Source organism: Meleagris gallopavo, chromosome 12 (assembly GCF_000146605.3).
Source record: "Meleagris gallopavo isolate NT-WF06-2002-E0010 breed Aviagen turkey brand Nicholas breeding stock chromosome 12, Turkey_5.1, whole genome shotgun sequence".
Taxonomy (NCBI): domain Eukaryota; kingdom Metazoa; phylum Chordata; class Aves; order Galliformes; family Phasianidae; genus Meleagris; species Meleagris gallopavo.
This window is the reverse complement of record NC_015022.2, coordinates 11056225-11076944: the sequence shown is the minus strand read 5'-3', so window position 1 is coordinate 11076944 and position 20720 is coordinate 11056225.

Here is a 20720-nt window from a genome sequence, read left to right as displayed (position 1 = left end):
CAGTATTGTATATTTGCTTGCAAGCGTACAGCTCTGAGACAATAACTCAGATGCAACCTTAGCTTTGAATTCTCTTTCATTTAGATCTCTGAGACGATCACACAAGGGTCTGAGTATTTTATTTTTACAAGACTGTGTTAGAACTTAATTGTAAATGAGGATTTTTCACTAAATTTGTTCTTGGGGATAAGGGAAGGCAGTACAAGGTAGTGGGCTTTTTGGTTCTGTTGTTGTCCATGAGGCTAATACATGCCTTGATTTAAGATGAAACAGCATTGACCATACTTCGTTAGGATCCTCATAATTCCAATAACCTAAACACATTTCAGCAGTAAAATAGAGTTTAAGATCTGTTCATGTTTAGGCCATTCTTGAAGTTCTAAGTATCTCTCACATCAATGTCCCCGACAACTTATTCTGTCAGTCTCTCCCCTTTAGTATGACTCTTCTGTCAGTCAATATTCCCGTGTGCTGAGGATATAGGGACAACAGCCCCTTGACCTGAGGTTGCTGTTACCACATCTACGTATAACAACAGTAAAGTTAAATCACTTTTTTTCCAAGAAGAATCACAGTATTGGGACGGAAAACTTGACGGCATAGGGAAAATAACGTCAAGAACTGTCCTCTTCCAGAAAGGGTGAGAGATTGAGAGAAATAAGAAATGGCACCAGGACAACTGCTCTGGAACAGAGAGTGATAAAACATGCTCACCCAACTTATACAGACTCAAAGTATTTTCCAATGCCTGTTAAGTCTCGAGTGCTGTGATGCACGGTCAAAATCAAAAACAACACTGTATGACACAGGGACACCAACAATGCCAGCAAGAAAATTTAACATGCAGGCAGCAAAACCATATGATAACTTGTTACTGGGAGGAACAACTTTCAAAAGAGGGTTGGCACAGACTCTGCCAAGTGTCCCAGAGAGAAGCCTGCAACAAGGAGAGAACAAAGATTCACTGCTGCCTATTGAACAGCACTTCTCACTTTGATCTAGATGAGATGCTCAGGGCCATGTTCTGATGCAAATTCCTGCAGTAGGAGCTAACTAGAGCCCCCAGTCATCTCCCACAGCCCTCCAGCCTGGCATCTCTGCTGACTAGGCCCAAGGACTGCAGGCAAACTGATATTCTTTTCATAGTCTGAGAGCAACATAAGTTATTACTTAAAAGTTTTAAGAGTCTGAGAAGAATAGCACATACGTGCAGCATTATGCCAGTCATGTTAGTGTTTTGGTGAGACAGCACAAGGAGAGGCAGCCATTTTCCTCTCTCCACATGCACCTCATAAGAAGCACTGAGACCAGATGGCTGCCATGTTCTCCTCAGAGCTTTGCACAACGATGTGAAGGTGAATACAGAGTGAAGGAAATTTGCCACGAGTGCATTTTGCTTGCATTTTAATTATTCATACTAACCAAAGTCTATTAGACTAGTATATTTACCCTGTATCACATAGCACCAACACAACACTCAAGGCAATTACCTCTGTTTACAGGATATAATGAATAAACAGCTTTTAGTACAACATCCAACTGCAGAGCTACTGGTACACTCTAAGATCACCTCCAAAAAAGGGCCAAGAGGGGCACTGAGTGTTGTTTGCTCCACAGAGGCAAGCAGCTACCTTACAGAAAATGCAGGGAAGGTAATAATAATTATAGGCTTCTATACTAGAGAGAACAACATTTCACATGTTTTTTGCTGCTGTAGCTCCATAGTCCCCTTCCTGCAGCCACTGCAATGAGAGGGCAGGGAGAAGGGTCAGAGATGAGAGAAAAAAAGTACTGTATTCCTTTGACCATTGCTTGCCTATACAAGATGTATGGCAGCATCTGCATTTTCTTCTCCAACTTTTCCAACCCTCCTACCTAAAAGCTGTTCACCATTTGGAGAACACTGCCATCTGCTAGTTCACCTTTCCATTTTATTCCAAAGTCCCACCAAGTGAAGCTGGTCACTCCATCAAATTTCCCCACAGCAGCACAATCAGCTGAAACAGATCTCACTAAGCAACAACTCAGAAGTATTTATTTTAAGAAAGATCAAACATATCAGCCTAACAGAAGAGGGAGCCTGTCATTATGGATCAGGAAAAAAAATCCCCTTGCACTTCAAATATGCGCAACCTCTACAGTGATAGTTTGGGGTTTTTTCTTGCTCAGGTTTTCTCCCTCTTTGCATCTCCATCCTAAGAGGAAACCAGATTATTTAAAATAGATAGAAGCAGAAGTGTTTTACTGCATCTGCTTACAAATATATATATTCATTAAGCTCTGGCCACTATGCACAAGATGATTCATAGCAGCACTTAGTTTAAAAAGACTGTAGAGAGCTCCTGCTAACTGGTGAATGCAAGCAATTATCCAACAGAAGAGCATAAGCAACTCACTCTTTGCCTCCGCACAGCTTATCAAGTTTATTTTGCACTGTTACATTTCTGTAACTTATATAAAAAAAGCCAGCAGCTATTTGGCAATATTTACATCTAGAAACAGCAGTTTTATCATATATGAAACATCAGGGGAACTGGATGCCTCAGGATATTGGAAACTTCTCACCTCCCACTACCTGTCTGAAACTTGCCTGGGTCATGTTAATTGTTAACAAAAATAGATTTTAAACATGTTCTCTTATTTGGCTTGTCCCTCTAAAGAGAGGCATGAAATTTATTAAAGCTATCACATGAAATATTGAATGCTTGCACAGCAGAAACAAGCAGCATGCAAGTTCAGCAGTTTTCCTTCTGTAGTGACATAACTGATCTAACAAAGCAAAATTCCTGATGACTTCACAGCCAGGCAGACAAAAGCTGAATAATAGATCATTTAAAAAAAACATTCTCCAAAATCATTCTTGAAAATTTGACTTTCCCCCTTAAAATAATCAAATGCAATCATGTGTAACCTTTATGTAGTAGCTTATTAAGTATAACACCTTTGAAGACTGACTTCAGGATACTGAAGTTTTGAATGCCAGCACTGCAACTAGCTAAGTATCTCACTGGAGGCCATCCTGCATTTACTGTTTTTATACATCACAGAACTCATAATCACTCAGGCCTCTCAGAAGCCTCCGTTCATTCTTCTTTTAAAACCTTTTCATGGGCAACAGTCAGAAAGAACCAGAAATTGTTTGCTGCTCATAAAAGTGTTCTAAATGTATATATGCCTGCATTACACAGGCATCAGCTACCCCTCATGAACTCTTGAGGACTGGGGTCAAGAACAGGAAGGGTGTTAAGTTGGCGGCATTAGCTTTTTAATCATGGGTCTAATGGCTGCCATATCAAAACTGAGAGAGCATGGACAGTTTGTTGAGATACACTTGAACCATAGATAAATCTCTCTTGCTTTGTCAATATTCCACTTCAGAAGAGAATGGAAATTCTTATTTTAAAAGTTGGGAGGAAGAAAAAAAAATCTTGTGTTCAATGTATAGCAAAGCTTCTCCCTCTAAGCGAAAAAAAATGACAATTCTGCCACTTAACTTGAACTCTACTTCAGAAGCAAGAAATAGATTTCTTACTTAAACAAGTTACCCTTCATTAATCTTTTTTGAAAATGAAGAATCTTGTCAGGAGCAGTAGCCTTGAGGGGATTTTTTTTTTTAAACCACTCATTTTTCTTTTTTCTTTTTAAATGCAATCAAGTCCAGCATAGCAGAGAGCTCATGTAGATCATAGAGAAGCTTGAGCTGCAGAAAAACACGTTCATCTTAACACCAAGGATGGTGGAACATCATACAATTTCATTGTCTGATATAAACAACAAGGCTAAACCTCACCTCCTCCTGTATTCAGTTGTTTGCCAAACACAGCATGCTGCCTCAGCAGTAGCAAAACACAGTGCTTCAAAGCTGTTTCAGCATCCTAGATTTCCAACACCTGTCCAGGCCTTGCAGCACACTCATTAGGCCATTTTTACAGTCATGTTCTTGGAAGGAAAAAAAAATAAAAAATATCAGACTAAAGAAGTTAAATTGGGAACTCAGTCATAGGTGCTCTGTTTAAGATGTACTGGAATTAATAGAGAAAGCAGAAATAAGGGTTCATTACTCTCACATTTAAGCAACTCAATCTGTTGGATTTTTCCAGAAGCCCAGGCAATAAGCACTATTGAAATAAAATTCTACAAAACAGTGATAATAGGAACAGACCAATTTTTTATTTTTTTATTTTTTTTTAAACAAGCATAACTGAAATTTTAAAGTGTGGCTCTGTGTTGCAGTTTGTCTTTTCCTTAAATCAAAAGGCATTATGAATATCCATGCCACAGGTAACTAGTTATGTGCTCAGTTTCTTTCATCTTAGAAACCCAAAAGGATTCTCACAATCAACCTACTTAAATCTAATTTAAAACAACAGTTGTAAACATTAATAGGTTTTAAACCATAAATATGATTTGCCTTGCACTTCCATTTATAACCAAATCTATGTTAATTCACAGTTGATAGCTAATTTGTGTTGTGTCAGAAAGAACCACAGATGTGCTCAATTAGCATGTCCAGTAAACTATCAAGATTGGGAAGACAAATTCCTAAATAAACACTGTGTATTATGCTTAAAATACATGCCTAAAATTATTTTCAGCATGAAAATGAAGTTATTCTCCAATAACTTATGATTAAGGAATTCAATATGTTCCGAGATAAGGATACAGAGGAATCTTTTACTGCTACTAGGCTGCTGCTAGCTTTTGTTCTCTGTGCTGTTCTTGTCCATTTTCTTCTTCCTTCACCTATAGATGGTCCAAAAAGAGCAGCTATTTCTTGCCATCTTAAACACAAGTTATTTTGTTCTTCCCACTTAGCCTGCAGAGTGTCCTTTTAATCCCATAGGGAAAAGCCAAAGCTGGACAAAGATGTACCATGCTGATCTGAGAGAGTTAAAAATCTGAAAGCCTACATTACCTATTAGCAATCTAAGAAGTGCAGCATATAAGGAACCACTTACAGAAAGGAAACGTTTAAGATATTTGTAAACTAGAAGCAAGATCACTATTTTATAATACATAAGGGAAACCGTAGAACATAAATCCTTCTTTTGCTTCTCCTTCTCATTACTTTCTATTATCATGCTCTATTTGGCGATGTTTCAGCAATAAGATTTTTTTAACAAGTTAATAAAAGAAAAAAAGCTACAAAAAGGCTTTGATTCTGAAGCTTTGGAGCAATTTAAGATATATTTTAAGTGCTTTTAATTGTTCTCTGTAGGTTTAGTCAGAACGTTCATATTTGAAAAAGTGATTAATATGGAGAAGAGGTGTTACTTCAACCAGACAGACCATGCTGTAGCTGACAGCAGTTTGGGGGAGGAAACAACAAATACGTTCTCTCCAAAGGACACAGCCAAACTATATATACAAGGCACATTAGTTCTAAAATGCAACAAATTTACAACAACCTTCCAGATATTACTCATTTAACTTAAGCAAACAATTAACAGCTCTTCACTTCACCCTTCAACAGAATAGTCGGCTGAATCTTACATATGAGAAGGTGGAAATGACAATTTACACAGACCTTTGAACAAAGAAGTCACGTAATCTATAAAAAAAATCAGATAACAACTAAGTTGGACATAAGTCTTCTTAAGATTTGCTCATTATTTCTGTAGTTTATTCATCCCTTCTACTTAATGTTGGCACAAGAACAAGAAAAAAGATGGTCCTACAAAGTACATACCTGTGACATGTTAGGAACAAGTATTAGCAGATAAATACTCGTAGACTAAGAACATTTCAGAATTCTTAAAGAAAATCCTTGTACTCTAAGAAAGAAATAATACCTCCTGTCCCACCTCCTGTCCTAGCTTTTGCAGAATTGCAGCTACATAACACAGTTCTGTATATTTATATGTTTCATACGCAGGCCACCCAGAATATTTACATAGCCTACAAAAATCCGTTTTTGCAAGTAATGCATTAAGACACACTCAAGGTAAAATTAAAGTTCTCTTTATTAAAAAGAAAAAAGTTATTTCAAAGTGAAAAATTCAGCATTCTAAACTTTTCCTAATAATACTTTCCGCCTAATAAATTTCCATCTCATAAAAGCTACACAAAACATTATTGGTACTGTCATAAGATGTCAAATAATTACAGGCTTTTTTTTTATGTACAAATTTAGAACTTGAATGTAGGCTTTCTAGGTTTATTTTCAAATTCATTTTGGTGATTTACCACAACCTAAGCTGGCCTCTAGTTAATAAGCCTTCACATATGGCCTGACTTTCTAAAGGGCCTATTAGCAAAGAAAGAAAGAAAAAAAGAAATTCCATTACTGTTTTCATGCTTTTTCATTGAACCATCACTCCATTTGCTTGCAATAACTCCAAAGGAGGATTATAAAAGTGCTTTCCCAGAACATGTACTAAAATGAAAGGAACTCCAAACCTGGAGAGTATCTGAAAAGGGCCTCTTATGAAGTGAATTCTCCCATGCAGCCCTTTGAAACGCTTTGCCTGGTCAAGCTGCTGGGCCTCCACATACAATTAGCTATTACTGCAGCTTATCCCCAATACTTTCAGCAGCCCATTGCAGCAGCAATTAGTAAAAGCCTTACTACACATCTTCGTATTGGTAACAGATCTGTTTGCAGGATCCTACTTCAGTACAGAACAAGTCTAAACAATTTTCACTTTCTTAACATATCTTCACTGCATGTGGGCTTTTGAAGAGCCACATTTGCTACTTCTCTGCAGTACAACTTAAGGGAGCTCTCCAGATATTAAGACTTCAGAGATCAGTATTGTGGCCCTGTTTAACAAACTGAAAACATTTCCTATTTGTAAACAACATGTGGGTAAACCGAGCCTCTCTAAAAAAATAAATATTCATTCATTGCGTATGCTGAGACATAAATGAAGTAAGAGTAAGAAGTACCATCTGTACTGTTTACCATTAGGGAAGAACATAATAAACACTACGTGATTTCAAGATGATCAGACAGAAAGAACACTTCAGAAGGGCTCAAAGGAAAGAGTTGGGAACAAGAGTTTCTATATCAAGTTGTAGCAAAGACAGTGATGTAGCAAGTCTCTATTTCTCTACGTTGATGTTATTTACTTTTAAGAACATGTCCCAACCAACTTCTTAGAGGAATTTTACTTGAACAAAGTAGTTGTGCATCACCGGCTACCTCTATCACTGAGAATCTCAAATCTTCTTATTGCTTTATTCCGATGCATGAATAAATGAAAGGAAGACAGAAAACATTGCCAGACATGCAAGAACCCCTAAAGATCATGAATTGAACCAGAAATCCAGAACAGAATGAGGTCCCTGCACATTTTCAGTTTTTGAACCAAAACCATAAGGAATGCAACAATACACCTTGAGCCACATTACTTCAAGGAAGAAAATAAACAAAACTCCACTGTTTGACAGCCACACAGCATCTAAAAAGCAGAACTGGAAAATCCACAGAGGTTGAAGAACTGCCAAGGGAAACAGTGGAATTTGCTAGAAGCTTTGAATTGCAAATGTAAGGGGAAATCCTCTTCTGGAAAATATATTCAGACTCTATATTCAGAGCACATGAATGCCAGAAGAAATCTGACACCTCTATTTTTCACCTTTTGTTTTCTTACCCTCTTTTTCTAACTCACTACTACACTCTTGGTTCTTTGTCATTGCTGCAACTTCACTGCAAGAGAGAAGTAGCTGTAGAATGTTTGTCCTGCAAAAAGGAAGGGGTCAGTTTTCCCCACGGGACAGGGAAAACCCTGAAAAATTCCTCACATTCAGGAGTTGTCCCACAAAGCTCTTGCCTTACACACAGATCTCTGATATTGTTGTTTGCTGCCAACATGTAGCTCTGTTTGTTTTATCCTCATTTAGGCTATCCATCAGAAACATCTCACCTTTGTAATGGAAAAGGCCAGGAATGATCCTACAAGCTCAGGTGCTGCAGATCACCACTACTGGTGCAACCCAGTCCCTAGCACCAGCTGAAGCTGGTTGAAAAGCTCCAGGAAGCAGGGACAGTCTGCAGTACAAACCCCAACAGTAGTAATTCAAGCCATAAATATGGATATACATAAATGAAGCTTAATCTCGTTATCTTTACAATCTTACTGTCCAAAAGAACTAAGATAAAAAGTAAAGTAAGCTCCTTCCTCAACAAGATGGTAGTATGCCTTCAAGCACCAGTAAGTACACACCCACAAATTCATCCTGCCCTGAAGAAGTTAACAATAGCCTACATATTATCATCACTAACTGCAGAGTTCTTAAAACACAACCAGGCATTCCAAAACTGCAGCCCAACACAACTGCACATGTGTTTCCCATCAGTGACTAATGGTTACCTTTTTGCTGTGAAAAGTTATTTGCAGATTTTGACAGTGCTTGGAGACGGAGGGCCAGTACAGCTATCAGCTGCTGCATTTGTAGGACGATCAGTATGCAGTCATATAAGCACACTGTAAGCTTTATCACATTTGTAGACACACAGTTCATTAAGCTGCACTGTAGTATTACTTCCCCTATGAATGATAAGTTCTGCACATAGTTTTGGCTAAATAAGTTTAAACCAAGCGTCTGGAACTTTGTCTGTGACTCCTCATGAAAGTGGAGTGGAAGTGCAAAGCACCTTGATGTTAGGAATTAGGAACTAACAGACGGCCCTTGGGAGATAGGACCGGATATCCCATCAAAATAGACCACCAGAAAGACATCCGTAGACACACCACTCCTTCTTTTGCCCAGCCACATCAGGAAAAACAGAAATTAAGTTCACTCCTACTTTCACAAGCAGACCAGAAAACTTCCTTGTGCTCATACCAGGGACAAAAGATGGGACTTAAATATGTACCAGCAAAAACACTTCAAGCAAAAAATATTAATTTCACATGTCAAAGATCAGAGAGCCACAGGCTATACCCTATTATAGGTTCAATTCATCCTCCACATCTTAGCTTTCCCCAAGACCAGCAGGAGAGAAAACCCCAGGCCCTCTCTCTGTACTTAGCACACAAATACCTGATGAGGAGAAACAGCAGCAAACTTGTCTCTTCCATCTAGCAGTTCTCTTGGACAACCTCTGCCCCTGTCCCCTTTTGGCTAGGGCAGCCAGAGCTACAGCAGCTGCTTCTAATCAGCTTCTCAGTCACAGCTGAGGAAAGTAATTAGGCCCTTCATTAGTTCTTTGTAGAGGATTGCTTCTAAGGCACACCTGTATCGTATCTCATCACCAAACACCAAATAACCTGTGTCAGGCATGGAGAACATGACTTTCATCACAGTCTTTAAATATTAAACCTCTGTGAAGCAGTCACTTTTCTCCAAGAAAGCCTTACAAAAGGCACAGTTCTGGCCACAGCAAAATCAGCTTTGCCCTATTCACTCCTGAGGAGAAACATCAGAGTTCTTCATGTATGCCTATATAGGCTAGGATCCAAGGTGGATGTGGGCCACTATTATCCTTCTTTATTTGTATCAGCATTACACCAACCTGAAAGTTAATCATTTTCTATTCAGTTACACTTCCACCCAAATATCTTAAAGCGCTTCTCAAACAATTAATTAACCTCCACGTCCCCCTGCAAGGTGTGCACATGTTGGTAGAGGAGTGGGTTTATGTGTGAATTACAAGCTGTGCCAGGGAGCAGCTGGAAGCACAGCCTATTCCTCCTCTTCGTTCCAACCCCCTATGCCTGCAGAGTGGCTGCGTATGGCCCAGTTTATAGATGACGGAAGCAGACACTGGGAGATTGCACATCATAAAACACGGATGTGGCACAGCCAAAAAGCAGGTCATAGTGCATTGGGGATGCAGCTCTAATTAAAAATAATAAGGCAGGTCTGTGCTTTAACTTTCCCTGTGCTTCTGTTGAGGAGGATGAAAAAGAGGGTTGGTATTTCTGCAGCAACAAGGCTGTGTTCTCAGCTTCTTCGCTCCTAAGGAAGACTTCAATTATTTGCTCTCCTTTTTTTTTTTTTTTTGGAAGCACTGAAGTCCTCAGATGAAAATGTGTCTGTGTGCCAAATTTTGATAGGCAATTGTTACAGTTGGAAAGATTAACATGGTGAAAGGGCAATACAGGAGCGTAACATCAAAGGGACTAGCGCAAATTGAATGGTATTACAAAGGAAATGTGCTCATCCACCTATGAAGATCTAGGCTCACTAGAAAGACTCCACAAAGGAAGGATCCCCAACCAGAGGACTGTCCTTCCCCAGTGACAGTCAGCCCTGGTCCAAGAGAGGTGCAAGCCAGGCTCCACCCCTTCCAGTCACACAGCTGAATTGCTTTCACCTCTGCTCCCACAGGGCTGGCTGCGTCCTTTCTCCAGCTGCTCAATCATCTTCAGTTCAGGCCGTGACTCAACAGTTCCCATACAGCAATCTATGCACCATAACAGCATGTAACGAAATATCAAAAGGTTGAGCACTGTGCAGAATTTTGTGCTAAAAGACTTTAGGACAAGTATTATATTGTCAAAGGAAAATACAGGGACTATGATGTGAATTCAGCAAGATCCCTGAGCAGATCCCACAACCCAAAGCTGCCGTCCTACTGCTCTGCACTCTGCAGCACAGCCAGGTCTCTGACTCTATTCTCATCCTAAGGAGCCAGTTCAGCTCTGATCCTGCAGACAACCGCTCTCCTGGTTTGCTGCATTGGTTTTCAGTTTCAACACCCTGCTCAGGACCCGGGCTGAGCAGCCTCAAACATTTTCCTGCTCAGGAGGGGACTTAATTCAAGGTTGTCTTTCCTAAGTATAACTCCTACTGTCGTAACTCAAAAAGATAACATTATCCTCTTGCCTGTGGATTTTCACATAACTCTTAAAAATGAAAAAGAGGATTTCAGCTGCTTTCCTTCCAGCTCCTATTGTCTTTAGCCTCCCGAGATATATTTGTTAGGTAATGCAAGATAATCGCCAGTTGTCGAGATAATTGTCAATTGTCAACTACTCCAGATAATTTCTATCTTTTCAACCTTTGCTACATCCCTGCATGCATACAGATGTTTAGGAACTGGAATGTGTCTTTTTTTGTTTGCCATCACATGGGGCAAGATGCAGGTGTGGGAAGGGATTTCCAGCCAGCCTGCTTGTAGCTGTGGTACCCTTCAGCTTTTTATTTTTCTGTGCGTATCTCTCAGCAGGCTGCCAACAAAAGACAAAATCAAGTGGCAGACTGTGGGGCAAATGCATCCCAAGCGTTGTGCTGCGGTGCTATAGAAACTTCACTTTGGTTGTTCTTGTGCACCACTGTAAAAGATGGGCAAAGCAGTCCAGCCAGCCCCAATGCTCCAACTGTGTAGTCCTGCATTTTCTTCAGATTTTCCCTTTCGGAAGGTAATTTACTTGGACAAAGAGGTGTCTTTGTCTCACCCTCGGTTATGAAATTCAAATGACAGCCCTTTGCCTTAGGTGCTGCTTCTGCTTTTCCTCTCTGCTCCTTTCATTTCTCCTCCCTGCTGTTACACTGGAGTGAATAATGCATTTTTTAGAGAATTTCCGTGGATTAGGTTTCCAATTAATTCAAGTCAGTTTTACAGACTCTGCCAGTTCAGGTTGCTAAAATTCACTAGGAATTATTGGGGCAGGGTGAGGGGGTTTCCTATAGGTTTTTCTCCAGATTAACTACAAGAATATAGTGGAAAGGAGTTATTCATTTTTACATGTGAGTGCACACCATCAGCACGCACAGGACTTGTTTCAGCCCAAACTGAATGCGCAAATTACACTCCTTTCCTTTCTAAAAGGCCCAAACATGGTTTCACACCAACTGACAGTGGTAGTAATTAATGTGGAGGACCCCTGGGGTCTTTTAACCTCCTTTCTCAGCTTTTGATGGCTGAGACAGCCACAACCTGCGTGCCATTTAACTATCTATAAAACAGAGGGGGAAAAAGCATTTAAACACGACATTGAGTTTTCTTTAAACTCTCTAATGAGCTCTAGATAAAGCGCCAAGACTTTTACTGAGGATTTTAAGAAATGCTTTTTTCCCCTCAGTTGTTCTCCCTGGGGCAGAGTATTTCTGTCTTCTCATAGACAGACAAATTCTAGGAACAGCTTCCACAAAAACCAGGAGAACTGGTGGTGTGCAGTGGGATCATACAGTAAAGATATGCTGTAGGACCATCTTATCCCTTTCATCAGCTTGGTGGGTGTCTCTATTCATCAGCAAGATTGTGACAAGTGCTTTGCCTTTGCTTTGTGTCTTTGTTCATTTACTGCAAACCTCAGGATAATTCAGCATTATTTGTTCAGTTTTATGGGACTTTGCTTAACTTATCACTAGGAGAACTAGTGATAAGTGTGGTTGGACCTGGGGTTGGGAACTCCATTTTGTCACCGAACTGTAATACTGGACAAATCACACAATCTTCTTAAGCCCAGGACTCTTTGTACTGCATGAGAAAGGAAGCATCCCCCTGGCAAAGCATTTCAATATCCTCTAACAATGGTCAGCCATTAAAGGACCAGGGAGAATTTGCTTTTAGCTTTATTTTCATTTCCAGTTCAGAGATTTCAAATTGCCAGTATAGAGGTAGCTTACTGCTAAACATCCTAAAATATTGTATATTACAAAGTAACCTCCCCAAAATACGTGCATTAAAAACATGACACAGATGCAAAATAATGCACTCATACCCTTGATTTAAGCCTGCCTGTACCAGAGGTCTGCCAGACAGACAGACCCCACTCATGCCTGTCTACAGTGCTGCATGGCAGGAGATGCTCTAGCACAAACCATCAAAAAATGTGGGTTTCACCTGACAGCCCTGAACAAAACCATGCCAAGGGCAGCAGTTCCCCACATTGCCACCCAAGCTCCTTTGCAGCACCCTGGGCTTTGGTGGTGTCCCTCTGGCTGTCTGCTCCTGCATGACCACAAAGCCTCATCCTCTCAGATTCCCCATGCCAATAAATGGAGTAAATTGTTCAGGTGGAGCAAGAGCTACACAAGAAAATGGCACACACCTTCACTTCTCTCCATGTTTTGTCGAGTGTCTGAAATTCCTCGTTAAGACTGGAAGCAGAATGCAAGAATCTTTTTAAAATACAGCCATCTCTGGTTAATGATGAGAACAGAGGAGAAGCAGCGCTCTAAGCTGTATATTCCTTTTATTTATACAATGCTCTGATTTACAGAAACTGCTTTATAGAAAATTTTGACACAGCCTCTCCCTGGAGATGAGGATAATTTAAGATTCTGTATCTGAAGCTAATTAAACATAAGATACAGCAGGTGAATAAATTGATTTTCCCATTTTGTGGTTTTGAGAAAAAGAAAATCAAGAAGAAAATAGAACAGAAAGAAATGCCACTGCCTTTCTGGCAGAATTATTTCATTAAAAAAAGAAGTTAGCTATGTCTTCCTACTCAAAGTGAAATGTTTTGAAAGTCTGAAAAGCTTCCAGCTATAAAATAATATGGTTTTATATGCTAAAATGCTTCCTCCTTCAGCTTCTAAATTTTGGCTGAAACAATTCCCCAAATTTACCCAAATTTCTGAGTATTTCAGTCTCCAGGAACTTCATTTTCCAGTGAAGTCACTTTACTTGGAAATCTTTTAAACTTTAGTCTTTTTAATGTCAGAACAACCACTATGCACTGACACAGTCAAACCATCTATTATTTATTTATTGTGATCTATGCTTTAAAAAGGGTTCTGTGTTCTGACTGTCCAATTTGAGATACTTTCCTGAAATCTTATAAGAAGTTAGAGCCAGCTGACCTGTGCCTACACGTGTGTTTTGGAGGCAAGTCCCCACTTCAACCCAGGCACATATGCTCCACGTGTCAAACCAGCATACAATCTCAATTCAGAAAAGGAAGAACTAGAATTTTGCCTTCCAGTGTGAACCACTTTACAGGGATATAGGACTTGAGCCAATAGCTGCCTCTTTGGGCAGCTTCATACCACAGTGCCGAAATGTACTCCAGGAGACCCTAATAAATTTATTCTGAAGAAAAGTCTCCAAAATACATGCAGTACTGCAGTGGTATTGTAGTAGATTTCTCAGCAACAACTTCTTTAACCAACTGATCTGCTCCAATTGCACTGATTTATTTGTTAATGTGGCCATAGCATGAAGACATCTCATGGTGAACATCACAAAATTCTAACAAATCACAAAGAGTTCCAGAAATTAAAAGCAATAAAAGAGAGCAATTTTCAAGATGAACTGAAATAAAACAGGAAGGATAATGCAGTAAACTCATGAAATTATTGAACTTATATTTCTTCATAGTGGTTTCTTGGTCAGGACAGGACCTAATAATGTCCTGCATTAGTATAAAGGCAGAGATGTCTCAGTCACACTTTGAGGTGACATTAGGTAATCTTTGCATAGAAAACCACCTCGCTGCTAACTAATTTCAACAAGAGTTCTACCAGCAGAGAGGCTGCAAAATCAGGCTGCATCTGAGAAGCAGAAAATGCCATCACTTTAGTAGTAAAGTATTATTTCTGGTTTTTCTGAATGTTCCTTTAAAAGTTAACATAGTAACTGTGAATGCAGCTCAGTATTTTTAATATGACCTCACACAGCAGAATCTTGACTGGAAAAAATCTATGATGTCATAAGTATTCATTACAAATCCACTAACTGAAAATCTACCAAAAATTTTTGGAGCCATGATGTTGACATAACACTGTAATGATGTCAACATCTCAGTTAGTAAAAGAAAAGGAAAGATGTTACTCAGCTTTATGCCAAAACATTGCTGTAAGAGTGAAGTCTACCACCAAAAGACCACATTTTTAAGACACTGAAAAAGTTTGCAAAATCATCAGCTGAGGTCCTGACATAAATTTGAGATCAAAAGGGAGACATCATAGATGTCTTAGCTACACCCAAAGGTTTTAGTGCAGGTATGATGAGACACCATGGCAGGCTTTGCTGTAATGCAGTCCTTACGTTTTCAGGTGAGACCCCCATGGATGTTGGCGGAGAAGAGAGAGTACAGCAGTCAGGTTGTATGGAAAATGATCTCTGGCAGCTCAGCCATCCAAGGAGTTTGGTTATAGCTCATCCTGATAATCCCGAAAGCTTTATGCCTCTAAATTAATGGCTAAACCTCAGTTTCTGCAACATGTAGAAATGAATCAAGAGAAAAGTTGGCATCTGAACAAACTTTTTTGTCTTATTATTTCCAGTAAGTGAGACTGTGGAGCAAAGGCATGGAAGCCATATAAAGGTTGGAAGTTCTCAGGAGTTGTTTTCTGTCTGTAGTTTGTTTTTGTAGCTTACAAAAAATTGCAGCTGAGCTTCACTTCCACTACAAATGTGCAATTTTCTTCATTTACTTTTGTCCAGTAAATGTGTATGCATGAGTGCATACATGGATGCAGCAGTGAAAAATAAGCTAATTCTAGCTAACATGGGAGTCCTAACCAGCAAAGGAGATCTCCTTCAGCATCAACACTACTGTTAACCCTCTCTGCATTTCCTCTTGACCTATGACTATGAACCAACAATTTCTTATTTTTCTGTTTATAACATTGTGAAAAAAAACAGACAAAGTTAGAACTAAAATGTCTTCTAATTAAAGCTGTATTGTTTTCTTAGAAAAGTTACAAAGGCTGCCCCATGATTAGACAATGAGCTGCCTAAATTATAAATGTGTGCTGCTAGCCAGGAGAAGTCACGCATCCAATCCTTTAGGGTGACACAACTCCTTGCAAAGTGAAAAGCGCAAAGCCTAGATAACACTTAAGTGCTATTTTAAGAACTTCTGTACTGAATAAGTTGGATATACAGTGGGTAAGTGTCCCATAGAGCCTTACTGTTTCGGAAGACAAATCTTCAAGTACTGCAGAAGACACTTTGAAGCACTTTAGACAATAGAAAGTATTGAAGGAAGTAAGAATGTCCCTGCCTCAGGATCTAATCCAACGCTGAGTCTGGAATTCCGCTTTTTCAAACATGCTATTAATTCACACATTAGCAAGTTCCATTAGCCTCTATCTGTACCAACGTTAAATGTAACCTTTCATTCCCAGGGCTGCAGAGAGGGCTGTACTGCTGGTAATGGTAAGCCCATGGGCCCACTGATGTTCTATAACCACAGTTCTGTAGCTCAATGCAAGATAATATTATAATTTGATTTCTGTAGTTACTTTGTACCATTTCAAATACAAAGCAGGCATGTCTCCTACCATGTCTCATAAAACATGAAACCAGTGTTTATGCCTGACAACCAAAGAGATCTACAGAAAGTTTGCTGTTTGTTTTTTTTGAGAAGTAGAAATTTTTACCTCCAGAAAGATTATGAATTAAGTAAATCTAATGAGATTTGCAGTCCTGTATTTCAGGGTCAGAAGACTTTATCGTTTCTTCTGCAGTATCATGTCACCTTCCCGAGTTCCCTAATCCTCCAAGTGCATGCTGGAAGAAACTCAAGTTTGGGGCAGCTGGAATGAATATTTTGGATAAGGCTTTAGTATTGGCTACCAAAAACTTGGGTCTTTTCCTAAGTGCTCATGAAAACATGAGCAAGTGTTCTTGAGGCTATTCCAAAATCAAGTTTATTTACTTTAATGATTAGAATTAAATAGGCAGAGAATGGTTCTTGCACGATAGGGGTGGGGGTGTTATATAACAGAGCAGCTTTCAACATCTATAAACCAAACATAAGTGCTGTATCCATAACAAACCTCTCTAAATTCCTCAGGACAGTATTTGCCGAGTATGTAACATACCATACCAGATCTTTAGCTCATGCTCACACCTTAAGTAATTGATCAATACTAAACAATGAAGTTTCCTGTTATTCTAAATAAGCTTTGTTCTTGACAGGGTGTAACATATTAATAGAAGAGTACAGGATTTTCATATTATTAAGTAAAGCTGTGAAGTTCTGCAGTTTCAGAGCTTACCCTTCTAGCTGTACAGGAGGCAAGCTGGATCTGGGGGCTGGGTAGGACTGTTTGAGAAACCTGTATAGTCAGTAGGAACCATGGTGGGTGTTCCTTCCTGGAGACAATTTCACATGCACCACATCTGGGCATATTGCTTAAGTAATGAACAACAGCGGGAAAATGGGCTCTTGAAGAAGTTGCAAGCCGGTATTGGAAACTCTACTTAGAACTACCTTTCATGACCCAGTTTGCAACTGAAGAGAAACAGATGCTGATGGAATCATCATAAATGTAAAAAAAAAACATATATCTAAATGCCAGACTAAGATGTACTGTCTAAACGCATGGGATCCCAGCTTAACACAGCTTTCCAAGGCCTTAGGAAAATAACTGTGTCAGTCTCTTTCATGTGTGAAATGAAACACCATTCATTTTCTTCTGAGAAAGATATTCAGGAAGATGAGAAGATCTGTATGTTCCCAAAGATGGATTGCAAATTGTAAACAGTACCTATGTGATAGGCAATTATTGCAAGTGTATACATTATTTTATCTAGTATTGTAATTGATTAAAAGGGAAAGTGATAGTATTAATCAGGAGACAAGGACACAGAAGTTCTGACAGAAGAACTGGATAGCTGAAATGTAATGCTCAGTGAGTGTTGCAGGAAATCTCTTTTCTTTCTGGAGTGGGAGGATGCTCACAAAAAATAAAGTACTGAGGTATATCCTAAGAGATACACTTTCTGGCCTTGTTCTAAAACTTGAAGGCTAAAATGTGTACATGTATCTGTGTATATATATGTATACTAAAATAGGAATTATGCTTAAATTAAGCTTAAATTTACCTTTCTTATCATTATACATCCTCAAGCTCTCATCATAGAAAGCATCTTCTCCATGAGAAGCAAACTGTGGCCCTTGTTGCTCTACAGCAGAACTCCTCCGCTTAGTACTAGCAGTTCCTCTTTTCAAGCATCAGCTTCATAAAACAAGATATATATAAGACTCCACTCTAATGGTCTTTATTAGCCATTAGGAGTAAAAATATGAAGCAAATACAGGATTGTGTCCAATTCGCCTCAATTCTGTTAGAAAATCAAAATGATTCAACCAAGTTATTAAGTGAAATAATGCTGAAATAATCACTGACTGTAGATAAATTTTTTTTAAATATTTGTTTCGTGGCTTAAAATAAACAGTAATAAATAGAAGTTTAAGGTTCCTTCTTTCAATACTTCATAATGGAAAACCCCAAAATTGAGAAAATGTTTTCATCAAATTTAACAAATAGAAAAGAACCTAATTTTAATCCAGTGACAATCTCCAAGTCCAACAATGAAGCAAAGCATCCATAATTCTGTTTAACTCTGCTTGATGTGAAGGCTTTATTTTGTGATCATTTTAGTGCATAAACCCTGATGAATAATGGAATTTTCGAAAAAGAACCCCTGTTGAGTCAAGCTTCATTGACATCTGACTGGTAGTCCAAAAGCCTGCAGAGAGGGTCCAAAGCAATGCATCACAGCCTCCCAGCAGGTCATTAAGGCATTACCCAATTAGAAAGCAAGGCTACGGGGCAACATTGTTCACAGCAGAGCAAACATAATTGATTTTTATTTCGAATGGGGGGAGAACCTCCTTACTGAAGAGCTTTAGCATAATTTCTTATTTAGGAGAGGTTTAAAGAGATTTGTGCTAGAGTATTTAATTCCAAACCCTGGGACAGTCTCTGGCAATGTGTATAAATTAAGGGGCAGTTGACTTCACTCATTCATATACAAAATAGAGACTCGCCTGTTGCTCAAAAGTAGCATGAAAATTTCTGAGCAATGGCATCCAACACCAGCTGTGCAGGGCATAGTGCTTGGGCTCTCACAACCTTTATATGGTTCATGCAGCCAACAGCAAGCCAGCTTCCTACTTTAAGAGTCATGTCCTATGCATTTTAACATGGTAACACACTAGGCAGTCAGGAGCTCCTTACGAGCGCTGTGCAGATGGAATTTGCTCCTGAGACATCTTTATCACTATCTATCTCCTCTTCATTTTCATCTCTCCCAACTGGAAATTTTTGATCCCCTTGTTCATGGGCACACTGGGTAGGACTGTGCAGACACAGCCAGCCTGCAGCAAGAGGGGCTCCTAATGAATGACAGCTCGAATTCTCCCAATTTACAGCTTCACCGTATCAGTGGAAAATGTTACCTCTGATACCTCTCATAAGAAACCTGCATTGCCTCTGCATATGATTCACGTGATGCCTTTTCTCATTTTAAACCACATAAGACCGAAAAGTCCTTCTGAAGGCACCAAACTCCAGCTTTTAAACAAAACAGATCATAAATCATACAAAGAACACTTATTTTAATTTACTAACAGTGTTTCAGTGGCAATGACTAACTTTTCAGAAGAGGCTCTTTTTCTGTAGACTTTGCATTTAAGGTCCACTTGAGAACACAGAGCTGGAAAATGCTATAAAATCCTCACTTTTTACAAGGCCCAAAGCAACACAACAAAAATTTTTACTGGAAATATTTGTAGATTACTATCTCCAAACTATTTATACAGTAGACTTCAAAAGATGTATTTTCCTGTATTCCTTTTCCTTCAGAGCAAATTAATTGCTATCTTAAAAAACAGAATTTTTCAGCTGCAAAGGCATCAGTCCAAGAATTGAAGTTCACGTGCTGTGTCTATACCCAAGAATCATGTGATTCATGACTCTAATTTTCTATTTTCCATCATGTTTCCAACAAAAATAATTATCATTTTCAACTTGACGTATGCCTTAAACACTCAGTTTTTATTCTTAGTTAAAGAAAAACATTGAAAAAAATTTACATGGCATTTTCATTTCCAAGTCTGCAGCAATACAGTGACAATTTTATTCCCCTAGGTTGTTCACAGCACTACTTCTCTATCTCAGTTAAGTGCTACCCTGAAATACTAAGAAAGCAAAGATATGGTGTAAATAATTTTTATAAACACTTATGTACTCAGATACATCACAAAGCTAGAAGCAGCAAGGGCAATTTAGCAGTCATCTGTCTTAGCACAGCACTTTGAGCCCCAGGCACAGATTGCCACCCCTCAGTGTTAGTCACGAAGCCAACACACATCAAAGAAGCAATCACTGCCCCTGAAAACTTCCCCTGTAAAATTTATGCTCAAGACCAGCTGTTGATGAGTTTATCCATATATTCACAATTTTGTTCCCCTTTTTTAATGTTAGGAACAACATCAATTTTTACTGTTGTGCACATAAACACGAGTATAAAATTTCAGCAGTGACAGCAATATACCATGCTGCTGCTTAGTCAAGTAGCAGTGGACCTAATGAGCTTCTCTGAGGACTGCCAAGACACATCCAGTGCCCAGCTCACAACAGGACTGCCTTCTGTCTTTCTCTTGTGCTGGAAGATCTATGGCTAACACCAGCTTCTGTAGACATTTTACCACAGATCAATTTACTGTCAACTGGCAGTCAGTAGGGTTATTCAAATACACACATTTATATAACTGACTGAAGGATCTGGTTCTTTCATGACATGAATACTAATAGAAAGGACACCACACTTGAAATACTTGTGACAGAAACCATCAGTGCATGAAGCACTGTGGCTGTTTGTGTTAGTTATATCTACAGGCTTTCTACTTATATCTCAAACTCTTCCAACTACAGCAATTTCTGGTAAACTTTCATTGTTCCCACCAGCAGACCAATAAAAATACTGCAGAGCCATCAGTACCATAGGTGGTTTAGTAATGAATAAGTTAGATCCACAAATATCCAAAGATGGGTCAGGATTAAGCTGTGCCTTACTGTGAAAACCTATTATCTCAGCTAGTGGCCCTCTACCCTTCTCAGTTTGTGATCTTCTTTTT